At 33.5% G+C, this 21,864-nt stretch overlaps 2 long non-coding RNA genes across 2 annotated transcripts in view; both read left to right on the forward strand.

Moving 5' to 3' along the window:
• Positions 1 to 21,864, forward strand: part of LOC309644748 — a 486,851-nt gene that overhangs the window by 324,914 nt on the left and 140,073 nt on the right. The window lies entirely within an intron of this gene.
• LOC309644739 overlaps positions 1,879 to 21,864 on the forward strand; it is a 114,924-nt gene continuing 94,938 nt past the window's right edge. Inside the window, exon 1 of the long non-coding RNA XR_014254583.1 lies at positions 1,879 to 21,204. This is a non-coding gene — a long non-coding RNA (uncharacterized lncRNA). The remainder of the gene's footprint in view (positions 21,205 to 21,864) is intronic.

Below are 21,864 nucleotides of genomic sequence, written 5' to 3' on the forward strand. Positions count from 1 at the left end.
ATTGTCATGAGATGTCTTTGGCAACTCTGACCTATCTTAGACTTCCCAGCCAGTAATAAGTGCCTCTTCCACAATGCCACTGTACTGGGCATGTCTCCTACATTATATATAGCATATTTACATCTGTTTTCTGTTGCTTTGCCTGTTCCATGTCATATGACAAGCTCACTTGGAAATGCCCATGTAGTATATATACAGAATCAGCTGAAGCAATGTCAGTTGTCATGGTTGAAAGGAACTTCCACCTTATTCCTGTTTTCTCCTCATCCTATTCCCTCGCTTCATTGTTACCACAACATGTTCATAACATCCCTAGGTCTTTCTCAACCCATAATGTCTGACTTGAGATATGTTTATTTATTTTGAAAGATGTACCAACTTTTCCAAATAAATTGTCTATATAAAAGCAAAGAAGACCATATATGTAAACTTTTACTGCTTTAAAGATAAAAAGTGCTACCATTTTAACTTGAAACTGTGGATTAGGTATAAATTTTTAACTAGGATAAAAGTAGATTATAAAATATTAAAGTTGTGTCAAAATGACAGTTAACTAATAGTCCTTAGAGTTAAAAGCTATCAGTTGCTAGCTATATTAAGAAATTATATGTCATTGAAACAAGTTTCTGGTGTCAAGTACAGTATTATTTAATCAAAAAGAAAATTCTCTCACTTACATTCAGATATAATAATGAATTACATTCTCTTCTGCATAACAAAACACGTTTTATTCTGTTCGAACATGAGTGACACATCCTTGAAATATGTTAAATATAGGTAAAAGAAAGGATAATACCACTGACAAGAAAAGAAGTTGGCTTCCTTTTCCTCAGAATAATAATGTAAAAGACTACCTAGTAGAATTTTAAAATATTTTCTTCTTTATAAAATTAGCAATTACACTCATGAACATTTGTCCCAGAGAAATTAAGAATTGTGTTCACACAAAAACCTGCACACAGATGTTTAAAGCAACTTAATCTGTAAGCCAAAACCTGGGAATATTGAGATGCCCTTCAGTGGGTGAATGATTAAGCAGACCATAGTCCATCGCTAGGATGAAATACTACTCAGCAATAAAAAGGAACAGGTTATTGACACATACAGCAACCTAGATGAATCTCCAGAGAATTATGCTCAGTGGAAAAGGTCAATCCTAAAAGATTACATATTGCATAATTCAATTTATATAACCTCGAAATGACAAAATTACAGATGCAGCAAACAGATTAGTGGTTGCCAGAGGATAATGTGATAATGGGATGGAAAGGAAGTGGCTGTGGCTCTAACAGAGCAGTGGGAAGGATCCTTGTGATGATGGAAATGTTCTGTATCTTCAATGTCAATAACCTTGTTGTGATATTGATACTGTACTCTAGTTCTGCAAGATGTTAAAGGGCACATGGAATCTCACTATTATTTCTTACATGTGAATTTATAATTATAACAGAATAAAAAGTTTAATTTCAAAAAGGTAATTCTGGACTTCCCTGGGGGTCCAGTTGTTAAGATTCCGTGCTTCCAATGTAGGGGACACAGCTTTGATCCCTTGTTGGGGATCTAAGATCCCACATGCCGCATGCCATGCGGCATGGCCAAAAATTTTTTTTTTTTTTTTTTAAAGAATCAACTTTATTTATTATTATTATTTTTTAAATTTTTATTTATTATTTATTTATTTATTTATGGCTGTGTTGGGTCTTCGTTTCTGTGCGAGGGCTTTCTCTAGTTGTGGCAAGTGGGGGCCACTCTTCATCGCGGTGTGCGGGCCTCTCACTGTCGCGGCCTCTCTTGTGGAGCACAGGCTCCAGCAATCGCGGCTCATGGGCCTAGTTGCTCCGTGGCATGTGAGATCTTCCCAGACCAGGGCTCGAACCCGTGTCCCCCGCATTGGCAGGCCGATTCTCAACCACTGCGCCACCAGGGAAGCCCCCAAAAATTTTTTTTAAAAATTAAAATAGGTAATTCTATTGGTGATTAAAGAATTTAAGGAAAACCTCCATTCCTCTCTAGTGATGTGGTCCTTAATGTGTATAGCAAAGAATTTGGATGTGATATGTGCTTTTAACCCAAAAGCACACATGCATATGAACTAGGAAGACCTGTTTTAATATTATGCTATTTAATTTTTAGAATATATTGAGAATATAGATTACAAACTGTTCTGTCAGTTATATAGTTCAAAAAATAAAATAATAAAAACCATATATCAACCAACTTATTCCATTAAGTATTACTGTAATAATTAAATAATTATATGATTTCAAAATGTTTACAATCATTTTTTTCACCAATAACAATGCTAGCATTTGCCAACTTTTCACTATCCCGGAAACAAAAGCACAGAAGGACATAAGTTAGTGTTGTTAACTATAAAACTCTAACCAGATGGAGTATTAACTCCTTACAGTGTTTCCTAAAATGCAAAAAAAAAAGAAAGATTTATTAAAAATTGACTGTGTGTGAGATATTTTGCTAGTCAGCAGTAATATAACAATAAATATTTTCTGCCATTGAGGATTAATATAAGTGCGTAAACAACTATGATAATGAGAAAATGTAGTTACCGGGTATGAACTTCATGTTATGGGAAGTGGGGAGGGGTGTGTGTGTGCAAATAATTACTGTTAATTACAAATCAAATATCTAAGGTGAGATTGTTTCTTTTAACCCCCTGATGTAGTATAAAAATTGAGTTGAGATATTGCTCCAAATCAATCACATTATATATTCTATGACATTAATTGTACTTTAAAACTTATATTTGAAGTTAGATTTATAATTAGATGCTATAATCACTTTTAATCTGTTAACTGAAATATACTGAAATATTTGAGAAGGAATTTTTTTATGATAAGACAGTGTGATTGAGTCAGAAACTTCAAATTTCCTCATCTCTTTCATGTGCTATTTTTATTTGAAATAGTATTACTTGAGGTTTTTGTAATTTCATTCATTCATTTCATATATATTCATCCAATACTACCATGTATGCAGTAACAATCACTGATGGAATCCACTTACCAAATGTTTACCAAATGATGTAGGTGGCTAAATTATATATATTGTGTCTACTTTTCACCTTACTTGGTAAAGCTTATTTTCATTTTGTAACTAAGAAACTGGTGATTTTTATGTCAGGGTAAAGACTCTAGTGAGGCAAAAAGCTAGAGTAATATAACCCTAAATTATTTTTTCTTCCCACTCTAACATTATGTACACTGATGAATATGAACTGTGTGATTTATATATATCAAACAAGCTTTCTTTGGGACTACTTAGTAAGAGTTTGTAATATTCAGTGGAGTAAGTAAACAAAATGAGGTTATTAGGAAAATATGTTCCTAGAAATAGACAAAACTTTGGATTCCCATCATATCATGTGCAGAACAGCCTGGTGTTGATTCCTGAACTGTGAAGAGTATTCCAGAGTATTCCAGGAATTATTAATATCTTATCTGAATCATCAGTTTACTCTGTGATTTCAGGGAAGTATTCAGAGGCCAAGTGTTGCACTGATAACGTTTCCATTATTCTAACCACTTCAAGAAGTAAAATGTTGGGGTTCTTCTTATTCTTCTCTTGTGGTTGATCTGTGCCCTCTCCTATTATTCGTTCTATTTTTTATAATTAAGACATCAGAATGATGGGGCAAATCCTTCAGTTATGATGAGGGAGGGTACCCCATGTTGCTGTTCTTTTGGCTCGAAATTATATCAAAAAATAGATTCATAGCTCCCCTCTTTCCACGATGTCTCTCGGTTACTCTTTCCAAATTGTTAGTAAAAACCAAAAATCTCATTCTTTGTTCTCCTGTTCTGGAACTAGGTAGAGCATTAACTCTTGGATTGATGGGAACATGAGCTGCATGATTAGGGAAGCACTAGCTCTTACCCCTGGGTGCCAGCTTATCCTAATGGTAGCTGACTAAGCAGGCCCTTCCCAGGCATAACCACGGGTTCAGGGTACAAGCCTTGCAAATGCAGCTTTATTCACTCAGAAATTTTTAGGCAGAATTGGCCACGCTGGAATTCTTAGATACAAAAGTTAAGAGAAATGACGAGATCTAAGCCTTGAACCTGTCCAATCCTCACACTTTGACCAGAAATAATCACTTTAAGCATTGAACTATAGCTGATTTCCATTGAGCTTTAGAGAATGCCAGTTCCTTTTCTAGGATGATAAGTGTTTCTCGATCTTGAGCAATTTAAGATTTACTTTTCATTAGAAAGGCTATTTATGATCTTGGAAGACTGATTCTCTCAGCTACTTATGATGATTAAATATAGTAATACACACATATTAATACACATAAAAATTTAATTATATGCTCTAAATTATGTTACTTATTAGTGTATATATAAATATATTATGATGATTATTAGAATATGTATAAATAATGTATACACAAAGATTATCTTAAATAAACAAATGAAGAAACTGAGGCTCAAAAAGTATAAGTGAATTGTCCAAGGTCACACAAAAGTTAGTGATGACATGAGCACTAACTCTAATTTTCTAAATCTAAAAAAGTTTTTCTTTTAAACTATATGCATATATAGTTTGGACTATATGTATGAAAAGTAGAAATGTTCAATATAAAGCGAACATATAGAAATTTTACTTAATTGATAACTATTACTTTTCTCCAACATAACATGTGTTTTTATAATATAAAAATATTTTATACAATATGTAAAAGTTTTCCTCACAATTGGATTATACTGAAATTTAGAAGTGGATTCTTCAAAAAGAATCTTGAGCAATGATGCTGAAAATATCATGTTTAATATTATTATCAGCATAGAGAAAAAGAACATCACCTGCCTAAAGCAATGCTTAGTATTGTTTAGTTTTATTTGATAATGAGCTAAATGTCATGGGAACAATAAATCATTACTTCTTATTATGTAGAAAAGGATATTGTAGTAGATGATATTTCTTAGATGGAATTTTTTTTTAAATATCAGTTATTACTTTTCCTCTGATTTAATTACTGTAAATTTGGAATATTACAAATTTCAGGAAAAAAAGGCAGCAACATATGGAAATTAAATGTACAGATTCTGAAATTATACTGCTCAGGTAGAAATCCAGGCTCCAACATTATAAGAGTAGGATCTGGTAAAATGTTGTCATTATTTTACAAGCTTGTTTTTCTTCTGTAAAACTGGAATAATAAGAGACACAGATGTAGAGAACAAACGTATGGACACCAAGGGGGGAAAGCGACGGGGCGGGGGATGGTGGGATGAATTGGGAGATTGGGCTTGACATATATACACTAATATGTATAAAATAGATAACTAATAAGAACCTGCTGTATACAAAAATAAATAAAATTAAATTAAAAAATTAAAACTAAACTGGAATAATAAGAATATACACTTCTGTGATTGATGGTTTATTTGAAAAAAGTGGTCAACATAAAAGTCCTTAAAGAAAAAGTTTGATATTGAATATGTTACCTCAGAAAATGTTGGCTGGAATAAAAGCTATTTTTTTAATAATAAACAGAAAGACATCTAGATTATTTTTCAGTATTGTAAAATATAAAATTAAATTCCTTTTCATATTACCACCAAAAAGTTTGGTAAAACATTGCAGTATTTTCAATAGCTTCATTTTGTAAACTAGAACTCACTTTTTCTCATTCTATTAATTACTGTCACTTAAGTAAAACTAAATATATACACACATTTTATTATTTTTAAATTTGAATTTCAGATTCACAAACATTTAATGGCTATAGTGATAAGGATTGGAGTTTGGTTTTTAAAATTCTGGTGGTAGTTTCCAGATGCAGTGGATTATAGAAAATTTACCATAAATTTAATCTTCTCTTACACTATCTGGTAGTTGAATATAAGAGCTTTAAAAAATAACGACTATTCACTTGCTTTGTGGATGAAAGTTATGAAAATTTCATGCTGACCTCTATTTTTTCTGCATTATAATTACTAATGTTAAATAGCTGCCATAATGAATATTAGAGTGAAACTTTTGGATAAGAAGAAAACAATAAAATTGCCAAAATTTATGAAACTTTAAAACATTTTGTTTATCCAAATATATGGTTGCCATTAACAATTTTTAAATCTTTCTCTAGTTTTATTTTTATTCAGTTATAAATATAAGAAAAATATTTTAAAATGCACAAATATTAAATATATAGCTTGAGTTGTCACTATGTAAATAAACACATCACTATTATAACACCCTAGATCAAATTATAGACTGTTGTCAGAAACCTACATGTCATGCTTTCCACTCACAATCATTGAGTCAAACTCTTATCACCATAAATATGCTTTATCTGTTATCAATCTTTATATAAATGAAAATATACATTGGATATCCTTTTCTCTGTTCTGTGTTACCCAGTAAAATATTGGGGAGATCCATCAATAGTGTTGCAAATAGCAGGAGTTCATTTAATTTTTGCTCTATCGTTTCCCATTACATGAATATTTTAAAGTGTAATTATTGATTCTGTTGAAGGATATTTTGGTTGTTCCAGTTTGAGGCTTTTGTGAATAATGTTGTCAGAAAAATATTTTACATGTATGTGTTTTCCAAGTACATATAGAGTTCTTTTAAGCGTATACCATGGACTAGAATTGTTTGGTCATAGGGTGACCTGTGTTCTGCTTTGATAGACACTGCTAATCAATTTTCCAAAACAGTTGTGACAATTCACATTCCAGTCAACAGAGTGTGGAAGATCTAGTTGTTCCACATATTCTTTAACTCTTGTTACTTTCAGCTTTTAAAACAGCTGTTCTGGGGAGCATATAGCAGTATCTTATTGTGGAATTAATTTATACTTTCCTATGTCCATTTGCTTTCTGGCCATTTACAATTTTCGTTTGTTGCCTGCACCTTACTACTTCTCTTTCTCTTTCTTCTTTCCTTCATCTTTCTCCTAGCCCTCCTCCTCATGATTATGATTCTTAGAGACTATTATTTTCAAAAGCCTGAAAATTCAAATACCACCAGGAAAAAAAAAGCCTGAAGCCTGACACAGTCAGATTTACTGACCTGATACAGCAAGGGGGAGAACTCCAAGAGAACCATACAATGCCACTTCACAAGAGAGATTAGGGAAGCATCTTGTCTAAGTTTTGGCTTCTCACCAAATAAGTCTTAGGAGAGTCTAAGGGAAGCAGGAGTCGTGTCATAGGGCCAGGGCAGTTTAGGAATTAGGTATCACCAGTAATAGATGGGACTGGCAAAGTGGCTCTATAGAAAAGCAGTAGTCATTAAAAGAAGAAATTACTACGGGATTTCACAGTTGCTGCATGACCTTGGGAAAAACAACACTTTCAGTTAATTTTACAACTGGCTTTATCTGTATCTGTCCTCCCAATGTGATTAATGACAGAGCTGCTTTTTCTCTTTTTCAGTCCAAGTTAGTTTCCACTCTTTTAGTCACAGACAGATCTTCACTCTTTCATTGTATATTCTAGATACAAGCCTTTGTCGTTTTATGCAGTGGAACTATCATCTCCCGTTCTCTGGCTTTCCCTGTTCTCCTCTTAATAAAATCTTCTGGTGATTTTAATGAAGGGAAATTTATCAGTTTATAGTTTAGGGTTAGTATTTGGTGTGTCCTGTTTAAGAAATCCTTGCCTGTGCAGAGCTCACGAAGGTACTTTCCTACATTATCTTCTAGAAGATTTGTTAATTTACCTTTCACATCTAGTCTCCAGTTCCTCTGGAGTTGATTTTCGTGTATAGTGTCAGGTGGGAATCTAGATAATGAGATGAATTTTTTAATCTTTGCACATGAATAACCATATTGTCCAATAACTTTTACTGGAAAGATTATTATTTTTCACTGTGTTACAGTGGTTCTTTTTTCACAAACTGGGTGACAGTACATATAAGTGGATCTGTTTCTATACTAAATTATTTTCCATAAGTCTATTTAGCTATCCTACCAATATTATACCATTCTAACTACGGTAACAATATAAGTCTTGGAAATGGCTAATATAAATCTCTAACTTTGTTCTCATCTTCAGTTGTATCTTCAGTTTTCTTTGTTTGCCACTTTGCAACACACACACACACACACACACACACACACACACAACCACAAAAGACCTGATGGGATATGACTGGGATTGCTTTGAATCTATAGGAGTCTATATATCAATTTAAGGATATTTGCCAATTTTAAAATGTTCAGTCTTCCAAACATTGAACATGGAATGGCTCTTTTTATTTGTCTTTATTTTTAGTTTCTCATAATAGTATCTTGTAACTCTATGTAGGGATCTTGCACATATTTTAATGTTTATTCCTAGGTTTTACCTTTTTTCATAGTTAAAAGGTAAATAATGTCATTCATTTTCTAATTGTTTGTTGCTGGAATATAGTACTGCAATCACTTATTGCACATTGATCTTTATGTATCCTGCTCGATTTATTAATTCTAATAGATTTTCACAGAGTCCTTTGACATTTCTTACAACATAGTTATTTCAGTGAAAATGAATGTCTGCGTTTTTATCATGTTTCGGCTTTACACTGCCTTATACTTTGACTTGAACAGAAGTGGGGGTAAAAGACATTCGTGTCTTTTCATCCATATCTCAATGGGAGCACTTTCAATATTTAGTAAGTTTAATGTTTTTTCTAAATTTTTTGTACCAAATCTTTTAGTTTAAAAGATATTCCCTTCTATTTCTAGTTTATTAAAATTTTATCTTAAAATTATCTTAAATATTATCAAGTATAATTTTTTAATATTTATATTTTTTCTAGTTTTTATTAATGGAATATTATCAACTTTTTTTCCAATTTTTTTGTTGTGGTAAACTATGCACAACATAAGATTTACCATCTAAACCACTTTTAAGTGTACCATTTACTGGTATTAAATACATTTGTAATGTTCTATTATCACCACCATCCATGGCCATAGTTCTTTTCATTTTGTAAAACTGCAACTCTATACCCATTAAAAAATAGCCCCCCTTCTCCAGTTTCCCCCAGCCCCTGGCAACCACCATTAATACTATTATGGACATTAGTGTACAAATATTTCTTGGAGAACCTGCTTTCAATTCTTTTGAGTATATACTAGAAGTGGAATTACTGAATCATATGGTAATTATATTTTTAATTTTGATAAATCACCATTCTGTTTCCCACAATGGCTGTATTATTTTACTTTCCTACCAGCTGTGCATGAGAGGTCCAATTTCTCCACATCCTCAATAACACATTATTTTCTGTTTTTTTTTTTTGCGTGTTTATTTGTATTTTTCTTTTAGTAGCCAATGTATTGGATGTGAGATGTTAGTTTTGCTTTGTATTTCCCTAATGATTATTGACGTTGAGCATCTTTTCGTGTGCTTATTGGCCGTTTATATATTGTCTTTGGAGAACTATCAAGTCCTTTGCCTATTTTTGAATTGGGTTGTTTGCTTACTTGGTGTTGAGTTTTAGGAGTTCTCTATATATTTTGGATATTAACACTTTACCAGATACATGATTTACAAATATTGTCTCTCATTCTATGGGCTACCTTTTTTACTCTGTTTATAGTGTAATTTTGAAAATAGATTTTATTTTTTAGAGCAATTTTAGATTCACAGCAAAACTGAGCAAAATGTACAGAGATTCCCCATCTACTTCCTGACCCTACTCATGTAAAAACTCCCTCATCAGCAACATCTCCCGTCACAGTGGTACATCTGCTACAATTGGTGAACCTACACTGATACATCATTGATACATCATACATCACGGAAAGTCCATACTTCACAGTTCACTCTAGGTGCTGTACATTCTATAGGTCTGGACAAATGTGTAATGACGTTTATCCATCGTTATAGTATCCTACAGAGTACTTTCACTGTACTTTCCTCTCTTCTCTGCCTATTGATCCTTTCCACCCCCTACTCCCTGGCAACCACTGATTTTTTTTTACTGTCACCATAGTTTTGTCTTTTCCAGAATGTCATATATTTGGAATCATATAGGATATAGCCTTTTGAGATTGCCTTCCTTCACTTACTAAAATACATTTAAGTTTCCTGCATGATTTTTTCATGGCTCGAGAGCTCATTTCTCTTTTAGCTCTGAATAATATTCTATTGTCTGGATGTACCACTTTATGTATGATTTCACCTACTGAAGGCACATTATTTCTTCCAAGTTTTGTCAGTAACCAATAAAGCTGCTATAAATACCACATGCAGGTTTTTGTATGGACATAAGTTTTCAAGCCCTGTGGGTGAATACCAAGGTGTGTGATCTCTGGCTGGTGTGGTGAGAGTATGTTCATTTTTCAAAGAAACCTCCAAACTGTCTTCCAAAGTGGCTGTACCATGTTACATTCCCACCAGCAATGAGTAAGAGTTTCTGCTGATCCACACTCTTGCCAGCATTTGGTGTTGCCAGTGTTCTGGATTTGGGCCATTCTAATAGGTGTGTAGTAGTATCTCGTTGTTTTAATTTATCTGATGACATATGATTGGAACATCTTTCTATATGCTTATTTGCCATATTGGTATGTTCTTTGGTAAGGTGTCTATTCAGATCTTGTGTCCACATTTTAATTGGCTTGTTTTCTTTTTCTTACTGTTGAATTTTCAGAGTTCTTTGTATATATTGGATAACAGTCATTAATTAGATGTCTTTTGTAAATACTTTCTCCCAGTCTGTGGCTTATCATCTCATTTTCTTGTCAGTGTGTTTCACAGAATAGTTTTTAATTTTAATGAGAGCCAGCTTACTAATTCTTTCTTTCATGGATCATGCCTTTGGTGTTGTATCTAAAAAGTTCTTATCAAAAACTAAGATTATTTAGGTTTTCTCCTATGTTATCTTTATAAATTTTATAGTTTTGCATTTTACATTTAGGTCTGTGAATGATTTTGAGTTAACTTTCGTGAAGGGTATAAGATCCATGAACACAGGATGTCTTTCCATTTTTTAGATCTTTAAAAGTTTCTTTATTTTAAATTAATTTTTATTGGAGTGTAGTTGATTTACAATGTTGTGTTAGTTTCTGCTGTACAGCAAAGTGAATCAGTTATACATATACATATATCCACTCTTTTTTAGATTCTATTCCCATATAGGTCATTATAGAGTATTGAGTGGAGTTCCGTGTGCTATACAGTAGGTTCTTATTAGTTATCTATTTTATATATAGTAGTGTGTATATGTCAATCCCAATCTTCCAATTTATCCCTCTTGTGCTCTGCCCCTTGGTAACCATAAGTTTGTTTTCTACATCTGTGACTCTATTTCTGTTTTGTAAATAGGTTCATTTGTACCAATTTTTTAGATTCCACATATAAGTGATATCATATGATATTTGTCTTTCTCTGTCTGACTTACTTCACTAAGTATGACAATCTCTAGGTCCACCCATGTTGCTGCAAATGGCAGTATTTCATTCTTTTTTATGGCTGAGTAGCATTCTGTTGTGTATATGTACCACATCTTTATCCATTCCTCCGTCAGTGGACATTTAGGTTGCTTCCATGTCCTGGGTATTGTAAATAATGTTGCAATGAACACTGGGTACATGTATCTTTTTGAATTATGGTTTTCTCTGATATATGCCCAGGAGTAGGATTACTTGATCATATGGTAGCTCTATTTTTAGTTTTTTAAGGAACCTCCATACTGTTCTCTATAGTGCCTGTCAGACAGAGAAATATGTTGCAAATGAAGGAACAAGATAAAAGTTTCTTTGAATAATGGTTTGTAGTGTTCAATATAAAAGTCTTGGGACTTCCCTGGCGGTCCAGTGGTTGAGACTCCACGCTTCCAATGCAGGAAGCCTGGGTTCGATCCCTGGTCGGGGAACTAAGATCCCACATGCCGTGTGGTGCGTCCAAAAACAAAAGTGCCTTGCAATTATTTAAATTATTTCTAATTATCTTATTTTTTATGCTTTTATACATGAAATTATTTTCTTATTTACACCCTTTTAGATTGTTCATTCTTAGCATGTAGAAATACATATCGTTTAATATTGAACTTGTATCCTGCAACTTTGCTCCACTTGATTTTTTAGTTCTCATAGATTTGGGGGGATTCCCTAGACTTTTATACATACAATATTGTGTCATCTGCAAATAAATATAATTTTACTTTTTACTACACTGAAATATTTTTTTTTCTTTTACTTGTGTACCCTGGCTAGACATTTAGTACGTATTGAATAGAAGTGGTGAGAGCTATATCTTTGTCTCATTCCTGATTTTAGGTAGAAAGCTTTCAGTATTTCACCATTAACTATGATGTTAACTCTGAGTTTTTGTAGATACCTTTTTATCAGGTTAAGAAAGCTTAGTTCTATTTTGTTGAATGATTTTATTAGGAGAGGGCAGTAGAGTTTGTCAGATGCCTTTTCTGTGTTTTTGTTAAGATAATCACACGTTTTTGCATTTTATTTTACCACTGATATGGTATATCACATTAATTACTTTTAGGTATTAATCTAACATGCATACCTTGGATAAATCCCACCTGGTTATTGTGTGTAATCCTTTTTTATTTTGATGTTCCTGAATTTGGCTTGCTGGAATTTTTTTGAGGATTTTTACATGTGTATTCATAAGATATATTAGGTTGTACTTTTATTTCTTGTGATGCCTCTGGTTTGATATTAGGGTAATGCTGGCCTGATCTAATGTGTTGGGAAGTGTCTCCCCTTCTTCTGTTTGTTTGGTAGAATTTGTAAAGAGTTAATTTGTCTTTAAATGATTGGCAGAATTCACAAGTGAAGTCATTAGGAATTAGGCTATTCTTCATAGAAAATTTTTTGCTTTGAATTCAATTTCTTGTAGTTCCCTTCAGATTCTCTATTTGCTTTGGGGTCAATTTTGGAAGTTTCTGTCTTTATAGAATTGGTCCATTTTACAAGGTTATTGAATTTGTTGACATACCGTTGTTAATACTGTTCATTTTAATCTTTTTTTCTTTCACTTTTGTAACGTAATGATGGCCTGTCTTTCATATCTGAATTTTTAAAAATATTTTCTCTTTTTTTTTTTCTGATCAGTCTAGCAAGAGGTTTGGAACATTTTTGATCTGTGCTTCGTATAACTGATTTTCTCTACTGTTTTCTATTCTCCAGTTTATTAATTCTGCTCTTCACTGTTGGGATGTCATCATCTACAACCTGCTAGGCTGCTCTGCAGTTGTTCCTCACAATTGCATGTCCCCTGCACAGGTGGCTTTAGTTATTTGAGGGAGAATAATCCCAGTCCTCAGCACCAAGTTCAGACCAGAATATTCCCTGCTTTGGTACTCTTCTCTGTTCAACCATTGTTCCTCTAAGCAAAAGGATTCTGTTATGTGACAAGGTTAGAATAAGTTTCCTGTAACAACTACTTTCTCTCTCCAAATTTGTCATTCTTCTCAGATCCTTAACGCCTTTTCTTAATCTAGAATCGTCTGTTTACATTATCACTTTTCTTTTGGCAATTTTATTTTTAAGAGATTTATTGCCCACCTTTGACACTGTGCCTGAGTGGAGCCAATATTTAGTCCCAGGACACAGGTTTTGTAAGGAATTTTCTTTCCACTCAAAATACTCTGAACTTTTCATGCAGATTAGTCAGACCCCATCACTTAAATCTTTGCAAACCAGAGATTTCAGGAACTGGCAATCATAAAAGAGTCTTATTAGAATCTATTGTGCCCTAATCTTTTACTAGTATTGGCCTAAGAACTTTAAATTTGCCCAAAGAATTCTCGTAGGTCAGCTGCTCTTGATTAAAACAAAGGAAAAACAAAAGCATGCAAGGAAGTTAGACCATTTTTCTCTCCCGTTATTCTTGAAACCTGCATTCCTGGATGTATATTGCTCACTGGGCTTTCCAGTGTCATGGACTACCATGTTTAATACAAGAGTCTTAAATGAAAACAGATGAAAGAAAATAATCTTCTCACTTATTTTAACACTGCATATTTTTCCTGCCCTACACTTCAGCCCAATGAAATTCTTAACCAGAGTTTTACTGAATCTCTGTCATTTGGCTTACACTCCCTCTGGAGTTAATTGGTGACTATTCCCCACCAGTAAATTTAACTGCAATTCCTGAAATGATGATATACATTCATAGTGCAATCATTAATTCTGAGTCAGTTTTACTTTTACTGGGACCCGATAGATGAGAAAACTCAATTCTTTTTATTTATTTATTTTTTAAATTTTTATTGGCGTATAGTTGCTTTACAATATTGTGTTACTTTCTACAGTACAGCAAATTGAATCAACTATATGTATACATATATCCCCTATTTTTTGGATTTCCTTCCCATTTAGGTCCCCACAGAACATTCAGTAGAGTTCCCTGTGCTAACAGTGGGTTCTCATTAGTTACCTCTTTTATATATAGTAGTGTACATATGTCAATCCCAATCTCCCAATCCATCCCACCACCCCTTCCCCCCTTGGTATCTGTACATTTGTTCTCTACGTCTGTGTCTCTTATTTCTGCTTTGTAAATAAGTTCATCTATACCATTTTTCTAGATTCCACATATATGCATTAATATACGATATTTGTTTATCTCTTTCTGACTTACTTCACTCTGGATGACAGTCTCTAGGTCCATACATGTTTCTACAAATGAACCAGTTTCATTCCTTTTTATGGCTGATTAATATTCCATTGTATATATGTACCACACCTTCTTTATCCACTCCTCTGTTGACAGACATTTAGGTTGCTTCCATGTCTTGGCTTTTGTAAATAGTGCTGCAGTGAACATTGGGGTGCATGTATCTTTTTGAATTATGGTTTTTTCCGAGTATATGCCCAGGAGTGGGATTGCTGGGTCATATGGTAGAACACTCTTTGATATAAATTGCAGCAAGATCTTTTTTGACCCACCTCCTAGAGTAATGAGAATAAAAACAAAAATAAACAAATGGGACCTAATTAAACTTAAAAGCTTTTGCACGGCAAAGGCAACCGTAAATAAGACGAAAAGACAACCCTCAGAATGGGTGAAAATATTTGCAAACGAAACAACTGACAAAGGATTAATCTCTAAAATATGCAAACAGCTCATGCTGCTCAATATCAAAGAAACAAACAACCCAATCCAAAAATGGGCAGAAGACCTAAATAGACATTTCTCCAAAGAAGACATACAGATGGCCAAGAGGCACATGAAAAGATGTTCAGCATCACTAATTAATTATTAGAGAAATGCAAATCAAAACTACAATGAGGTATCACCTCACATTGGTCAGAATGGCGATCATCAGAAAATCTACAAACAACAAATGCTGGAGAGGGTGTGGAGAAAAGGGAACCCTCTTGCACTGTTGGTGGGAATGTAAATTGATACAGCCACTATGGAGAACAGTATGGAGGTTCCTTAAACAACTAAAAATAGAACTATCAATTCTATTTTTTTAAATTTTAGTATGTAATTACATTATACATGAAGCTAAACATTTTCCCATGTGCTTTTATTATTTTCCATTACTACAACAACTATTTATTGAACATCTACTGTTCTTAGGAATTATCCTAGGTAACAGAAATATGAAATCATGTATGCTCTCTCTGACAGTTAATACCTTTGTGAAAATAAATGTGTATTCAAGTGGACGATAAGTATGAAAAAAACACTCCAAGCCTTTGTGCTTTTGTATTTACCAGATTCTTCCATTTTAACAAAAGATTACTAAAATTAAATTTTAACCATTAAAATTCAGGAATAATACTGTGAATCAGGCATAATTTGAAATTGGTAAGAATTCTTGCAAAGAAAACTATGCATTCTTTATGTTCTAATGGCAATACCATTTAATGATAACAAAAATATTATTACTGGCAGGAAAAAAATGAGTGAACATTAGTGTTTTAAAACCACTGACATGTTTAATTCTACATATCCAGGTCAGTTAATTCACTGATTTACTATTGTTTAAATATGGTATAAATTATTTAAAGTGTTGTAGGCTTTTACTCATATATTATTTGATAATAAAGCCATAGAGAATATAAAAATTGTTATACCAATCAATTAATGAGCTATGCTGATAAGATTCAAATGTATGTACATAACCTATAAAAGAGAAAGTTCATTCTGTATGTTGCATATACCACTTCTAAAATATTAGCTTACCAATTTATTATTTTAAACAAATTGATCGTGAAAATGCTAATACTTGTTTAGTGTGATATAAAAATAATAAAGGAATGTATTGTTTATAAGTTTTTAAAACTTATTTTATAAGTGTACTTTTAAAGTTCTTTTCTATTTCTTTTAAAAGTGAAACATCAACAACATTGTCATTTTCACATTTAAGGTCCACATAGACTTTTTTTTTTTTTTTTACTATTCTGTAGAAAGTCAAAGGTTCTAGAAGGGCGACCCACACTTCCTGCTGTTGCTCTTGAACCAATGGCAATTATTTTCATTCTAGGTTAATATGGCACCAACATCTCACCATATATTTTGACAGCTGAAACTTTGCCATTTAAAGGTTACAATCTCTTTTTTGAGAGGAAAACAGAGAAGCTCTTCCATCTTACAAGACATTTTCTAACTTTCCGAAATACGTGAGAATATCGTTAAATCATAAAACCCTTCAATTTAAGGTATCACAATTTGAGGGGGTTTTTTTTTCATCATGAACCTAATAATTAATCTATGTCCATTGTCGTGTTGAATATAAGATAAATTATTAAAAAAATAACTGAAAACTTAGAAAAAAACTCAAAACACTAACCACTGTATAATGAGATACTCAAATTCATTAGTATTCAGAGAAAAAAAGGAAATAAATTCAATACTGAGATATTATTTTATCCTTGTTGGACTGGCAAAAATTCAAAAGCTGAATGGCACTAAGTATTTCTAAGGATATAAGATCTTACATATCTTATAAGATATGTAAGATCGTTCATGCACATCAAGTAAGAGGGAACCTTTTAGAGATAACAATGAATATGTTAATTAGCTTGACTGTGGTAATCGGTACACCGGTATACTTCTGTCAAAACATCACATTGTACACCTTAAATATATTCAGTTTTTAATTTGTCAATCATCCCTCATTAAAGCTGGGAAAAAAAAAAAAAAAGAATAATGTGCCTTGAACTGAGTGGAATGAGTAACTTAACTCTTGCTAATTGAGATCCAGAAAAAAAAAGTGTAAAAGAAGGAAAGGAAAAGTAGTTGATTAGAAAATACAAAATTATAAGTAATACATTAGACAGCACCCAAAATCATGCTACCAAGAAAAAATTAAAAGAAATATTATTTGTTAATTTCTTTCCAACATCTAGTTTTAAGCATCTCTGTACATAGCTGTCACTATCTCTATCTCTACCCATCCAGCCATACCTATAACTGTATATTTTAGAGCTTTATACAGATACTCTTATATACATGACTGTTAAGATGATGTTCTCCCATATGGCAATAGACTTATAATTATCTTTTCTTCATCAGCAAGTTGTCCTTTTGGGATATTTGGGAGAGTAGGCAATCTCTATCTTGGTGTTTCCAGTAAAATCCAGTAGAGAAACTTTTGCCACCATTCAGAAACAGTGTAATCCCCTAAGGACCCTTGACTTAAATATGAGGATCTCCCTGTGTTGCAGCATTGAGGCAAATTTCACAATAGATATGAGCTCTGATTTCTTTTCTTCAGTCTTCCAAATGCTAAGTTTACTTTGTCTCCTACAAATTATAAATCCCATCTCGACATTCTTTAATTGATCAAATTTGAAAATTACATCCTTGATGAAAATCTACTTTATTACTGACATTATCATTGTGACCATCACACAGGGACAGGATGGACCCCCATCCAAAATTTGGTTCAGATATTGAAACTAAATATGCCACACATACCAACAGGGCATGAAAGGTATACTACTTACATAATAAGGTTTTTCAAGAAGGACAAGGCAAGCCTACCAAGCTGGTCCAAAGGTAGCTTGAGAAGGTAGTGAAAGAAGACTGACTTAGGTTTTTTATTGTGATTAGGGGATGGGGCTGGGATCTGTCTGTGGGCAGGGGCTTGCACGGTTTAAATCACCCACTGGTGTCAAAGATGAGAGCATGCAGGGAGAGGAGAAGAGAGAGGAGTGAGACTTAGAAGCTGTCAGCAGTTGAACATTAAAAACTGGAGTCAGACTCTATTACAAATACTGTTTTTTTCCTCTGTCTTTTCAGTTTCTAGTGTAAGACTCTAAGATGAAGTTCCTAAAGAAATGAACATGTATAGTGTCTGATAAGTCATCTCTTGAGCCAGCTAGACGTTCTCGCACCAGTGTCTTCACAGGACAAAACTTGCCTTGGGATACCTATTGAAACCTTATGAGGGGAGTCAGGGAATCTTCCAGTTCGACAGCCCAGAGAATGATACGGAGCCTACACACCAGCAGGAACCCCCATGGGGAGCTCAGTTCCTAGAACTCTTCATCCAAGGAACATAAACATATCTTTGCAAAAAGTTATTTTGCAACTGACTCCAAATTTAAATAAAATGGCTTTCTATTCTACTCCAAGTAACCAACTTAGATTACATAGCTTCACCTACTTCTAGACCACTATCCAGGTTTGTTTGAAAAATCTATTCCAGAGGGCCAGGGCAGAAGAATAAATCACTGGACTGCCTTATATTGACCAACTTCATGGTCAGAATGAAGCCTTTCTTATTTATAAGAAACCCACGTTTCAAGGACTTGGACTTCCCAGCGCTGGTGCTATATGCTGATGATGATTTTTGAGAAAACTAAATGAGAAAATATTATTGAGAAATATAGCACCTTTGTAAAGAATATATAAACAGTATCACATTATTGACTGGAGACATTATCAATACGTTTTTAGAGAGAGATACAATTAACATCACTGTGTGAAGTTGTTAGAGCCTAAAATTGATCAAGGATTCATTATACAATTTATGATTGTCGTTATCTTTTCACATTTTGCTCCGTTAGGTTTTTGTTCCAACCTTGTGTGTACTATAAACACAAGCTTATTATTGTAAAATTTTCAAAAATGGTGCATCGTGAAATTTTGAGTGAAGAAGAATTTTTCGGTGAATTTTATGCGGATACTTTCTCTGATTGTCCGAGCGACATACATACTAGTCTCAGAAGATGATAGTTCTTCAGAATATAGTTCTGATTCAGATGATGTGAATATTACACCAACAAAAGGACAAAAAACCTTAGTGATTGATTCTGATACATACGGAAAGTGAAAATGAAACTCACGGTGCTGGAGAATGCTCCTTTGCTTCTACAGAAAAGTGGATTGAAGACAACATTTCACTAAAATTAGAAGACTTCACAGGTGTGTCAGGTGTAACTATTGAATGTAATAACCTGCAAAGTGTTAGTGAAATAACAGAATTAATTTTTGGTAACGACTTTTTCTTTTCTTTTCTTTTTATTTTTTTTAACATCTTTACTGGAGTATAATTGCTTTACAATGGTGTGTTAGTTTCTGGGTAATGACTTTTTTGAGTTGGTCACTTCTCAAACAAACTTTTATCAACAACAGAATGAAAAATCATATAAAAAGTATGATAAGGCTTTAAAATGGACTGATGTAACCAATAGTGACAGAAGAAGTTTATTGTATTAATAATTCTGATGGGACAAATAAGAAAGTCACACTGGAAAGAATATTGGTCGACTGATCCCTGACTTGAAACACCTATCTTTCCAAAGATTCTGACGAGAAGAAGCTTCAAACAAATAATGACATTTCTTCACTTTAACGATAACTCAGAAATTCTACTTCCTGCAGACAGAATTTCAAAAGTTAAACCTCTTTTGGATTATTTTCCACCAAAATTTCAATCGATCTATATACCCAAACAAGAGCTATCACTTGATGAGGCAATGGTAAAGCGGAGAGGATGACTCAGAACCTATAATCCCGGAAAACTTACAAAATTTGGAATTTTTGTCAGGCTGGTTAGTGAAAGTGAAACTGGATATGTATGCAACCTTGAGATTTTCATGGGTGAAGGAAAGAAACTGCAAGAAACAATATTATTGGTCCTACAACCTTATCTTGGTTCATGGCACCATATTTATCAAGACAATTATTACAACAATGTGTCCACATCTGAAATATTGTTGAAAAATAAAAGCAGAGTTTGTGGGACTATAAGAGAGAATTGTGGTCTACCAAACCAATTAAAGGAGAAATCTAAAAATCTACAGAGGGAAGAAATAACATTCTCATGGAAGTGAGAAGTGATTCTTCTTGTATGGAAAGACAAGAGGCTGGTCCACATGGTGACAACTATTCATGACACCTCCGTAGCATCTACAGGAAAGGAAGACAGGAGGACTTCAGATAACTAAGCCCATTTGAATATTAGAGTATAATAAATATATGAAAGGAGTTGATGGATCTGATTAATATCTGGCAAACTTCAATATCCTCTGGAAAACTCAAAAATGGTATAAGAAAGTGGGTTTCTATTTGAGTAATTGTGGTTTATTCAATGCATTTAAAATTTATTTATTTTTTTGAATTTTATTTATTTATTTTTTTACACAGCAGGTTCTTATTAGTTATCTATTTTATACATATTAGTGTATATATGTCAATCCCAATCTCCCAATTCATCCCATCACCACCACCACTGCCCCCCGCCACTTTCCCCCTTTGGAATCCATACGTTTGTTCTCTACATCTGTGTCTCTATTTCTGCCTTGCAAACTGGTTCATCTGTACCATTTTTCTAGATTCCACATATATGTGTTAATATACAATATTTGTTTTTCTCTTTCTGACTTACTTCACTCTGTATGACAGTCTCTGGATCCATCCACGTCTCTACAAATGACCCAATTTTGTTCCTTTTTATGGCTGAGTAATATTCCATTGTATATATATACCACATCTTCTTTATCCATTCATCTGTTGATGGACACTTAGGTTGCTTCCATGACCTGGCTATTGTAAATAGTGCTGCAGTGAACATTGGGGTACATGTGTCTTTTTGAATTATGGTTTTCTCAGGGTATATGCCCAGTAGTGGGATTGCTGGGTCATATGGTAATTCTATTTTTAGTTTTTTAAGGAACCTCCATACTGTTCCCCATAGTGGCTGTATCAATTTACGTTCCCACCAACAGTGCAAAAAGGTTCCCTTTTCTCCACACCCTCTCCAGCATTTGTTGTTTGTAGATTTTCTGAGGATGCCCATTCTAGCCGGTGTGAGGTGATACCTCACTGTAGTTTTGATTTGCATTTCTCTAATAATTAATTAGTGATGCTGAACGTCTTTTCATGTGCCTCTTGGCCATGTGTATGTCTTCTTTGGAGAAATGTCTGTTTAGGTCTTCTGCCCACTTTTGGATTGGGTTGTTTCTTTAGTATTGAGCTGCATGAGCTGTTTATATATTTTGGAGATTTTATTGTAGCCTTAATGCACAAAATAAAATGACTTACAAGCAATTTTTGCTAGCAGTAGCTAGAGAATGGGTAACTGACCATTCTGGTGAATGTAGTGGTAGTCCCACACCTGAACTTTCTTGTGGCATTTCTAAAAGAGCCTCCCACAAAGATCCACCTTGTTGACTATCAGGTAAAACAAAAGAACATATTCTAGAGGAAATGATACCCACAGGGCTAAAACACATTGCCGCCAGAAAGTGTAGAGTCTGCTCTTCCAGGGGAAAGCGCAGTGAAACATGGTATTTTTGTAATAGATGTTCTGATGTTTTGTTCCCCTGCACAGAGGTGCCTGCTATACCACCTGTCACACTCTAACGAAATATTAGAATGCTTTAGTAAGATGTGTACAAAGTTTCAAATAAATACATGAAGTGCAGAAAAAGTGGTTGATATTTACTCAAATGCGGGTGTTTCAATACTCACT

This window comes from Balaenoptera physalus (assembly GCF_965194825.1).
Source record: "Balaenoptera physalus genome assembly, chromosome: 1".
NCBI lineage: Eukaryota > Metazoa > Chordata > Mammalia > Artiodactyla > Balaenopteridae > Balaenoptera > Balaenoptera physalus.